This window comes from Echinops telfairi, unplaced genomic scaffold (assembly GCF_000313985.2).
Source record: "Echinops telfairi isolate 266 unplaced genomic scaffold, ASM31398v2 ScPeMD7_7475;HRSCAF=8513, whole genome shotgun sequence".
NCBI lineage: Eukaryota > Metazoa > Chordata > Mammalia > Afrosoricida > Tenrecidae > Echinops > Echinops telfairi.
Genome location: NW_022111379.1, coordinates 16,765,321 through 16,767,719, shown reverse-complemented (window position 1 = coordinate 16,767,719; position 2,399 = coordinate 16,765,321). Strand labels below are relative to the sequence as shown.

Here is a 2,399-nt window from a genome sequence, read left to right as displayed (position 1 = left end):
TACTACTGCCTATGCCCTCCATCGCATCCGCTTGCTTCAGCTCCTTCAGCCATCCCCTTTGCTTTCTGCTGCCATCCTTTCTCCCACCGGATCAAGCTCTGTTGTTTGTTGCCACTCCATAGATTACAGTTCACGGCCACCTCACATGTGCAGAGGTGTTCGAAGCTGTGACCTGTTGGAGGTAGATTGCCACCATCTAAAGCCCTCTGAGTGAATTCCAACCACTAAGCTTTTGGCTAGTTAGTTGAGTGCTCAACCATGGCGCCCTCCAGGAGTCTGATCCATCCTTAGAGGAGTCTGAGCATATTCTCATTTTTAAGCAGTCTCTTCTTGATCCCATGGCCTTCTCCAGCTGTCTCTCAAGGTCACATATATGACACAAGACAAAGTCTGACTGACTTGAAGGTCTGACTAATTTGATCCTTAAAGACACCAGGTACTTTTACATTTAGACCATTTGTTACTTCCCTAAACAGCAAAAAAGAGGGTGGTCAGATTTTTTCAGTCTTGGATCTGTCCACAGAGTACATAACAATCAAAAGGTAATTTGGATTGCTTAAAACAAAACATGCATCACCAAGTCATTTCTGACTCAGCAACTTTGCAGGACAGAGTAGAATTGTTCCCCCAGGGTTTCCGCTGGCTCGCAACTGGATGGCAGTGAGATTGTTTTTCTAAGCCTTCCTGGGAGGAGGTAGCCTCATCCTTCTCCCAAGGAGCAGCTGGTGGTCTTGAGGTTAGCAGCCCAATTCATAACCCACCATGCCATCTTAATTTGGAGTGTTTATGATGACTTAAAACAAAACAACATGGAGGTAAATGAAAATGAACTCCTGATTATTCCATCTAGAAGATACACATCAAATATGAGGAGGTTAAAAAGTATTGTAGAGCCTTATTAAATTGGAGTATATTATTGAGGGAGGTTATAGATTTGTAGAAGCTTCAAAAAACACATTTCTGAGCTTACACAATATGGCCGGCGACATTAGCTAGCGCTCGCTCTGCTCTCTGTAACGGAAACAGCGAACTGCAAGAGACTGAACTGTATCTGCCTCTATTTCCAACAGACTTACGTTCAACTTTCGCTCACACACACACAAAAAAGCCAGGAAAATTTTATTAATCCTTTAAAAAAAAAAAGTTAACATAAAATTATAGGGGAAAAAAAAAGGAACCTGAACTTTAAATACAGCTGGAACAGTCCGCAGTGGCGGTAGCGGCGGGAGAAGAGATTTAACTTAGTTGATTTTCTGTGGTTGGTGGTTGTTCGCTAGTCTCACGGTGATGGAAGCTGCAGTTTCTCGAAGGAACCGAGAAGCTGCTGGAGGTTTGGTTCTCCTGGCAGCAGTCCGACACAAACCGAGGGTCTGGGGATCTTCGCACCATCCCGAGATCCGAGTGGGACAGGCTTTTGAAGGATGTGCAATGTTCCGTCACAAGTGTGGCAGAAACTGGCAAGCAGGAAGCTTATGTACTCAGTGAGAGCAGCACGTGTGTCCCCCAGAGACGGTTCATTTTGAAGACGTGGTTCCCCCCTCTTACTGAAAGCACTGGTTCCCCTGTTGAAGCTTGCTAGGGACTATAGTGGGTTTGACGCCAGTCAAAGCTTCTTTTATTCTCGTAAGAATTTCATGAAACCTTCTCACCAAGAGTACCCACACCGGAATTTCTAGGAAGAAATAGAGTTTCTTAATGCAATGTTCCCAAATGGAGCAGCGTATTGCATGGGACGTATGAATTCTGACTGTTGGTACTTAGATACTCTGGATTTCCCAGAGAGCCGAGTCATCAGCCAGCCAGATTAAACCCTGGAAATTCTGATGAGTGAGCTTGACCCACCAGTTAAGGACCAGTTCTCCATGAAAGATGGTTTCCTGCAAAGGATGTCACTTGTGAGAGTGGAATTCGTGACCTGATACCAGGTTCTGTCATTGATGCTACACTGTGCAATCCTTGTGGGTATTCAGTGAATGGAATGAAATCGGATGGAACTTACTGGACTATTCACATCACCCCAGAACCAGAATGTTCTTATGTTAGCTTTGAAACAAACTTACGTCAGACCTCCTATGATAACCTGATCAGGAAAGTTGTGGAAGTCTTCAAGCCAGGAAAATTTGTGACCACCCTGTTTGTAAATCAGAGTTCTAAATGTCGCACCGTGCTTTCTTCGCCCCAGAAGATTGAAGGTTTTAAACGTTCTTGATTGCCAGAGTGCTATGTTCAATGATGACAACTTTGTTTTTACCAGTTTGCTAAGGAGCAACAGCAGCAGAGTTGATTAGCCTTTTAGGCATTCTTAGGGAGAATTATGTGTTTTGCTTCTCCCTTAATCTCTTGATAATGAAGAATCCCATCCTTAGGGTTTCTATACTGACCTCTTCTCATAATCCTAG

The 2,399-nt window shown here is 44.0% G+C and overlaps 1 protein-coding gene and 1 pseudogene across 2 annotated transcripts in view; both read left to right on the top strand.

Annotated features, from left to right (window-relative positions):
* The window catches only part of SRBD1 (S1 RNA binding domain 1), a 251,041-nt gene that overhangs the window by 7,759 nt on the left and 240,883 nt on the right, over window positions 1-2,399 (top strand). The window lies entirely within an intron of this gene.
* Window positions 810-2,284, top strand: LOC105978328 (annotated as a pseudogene).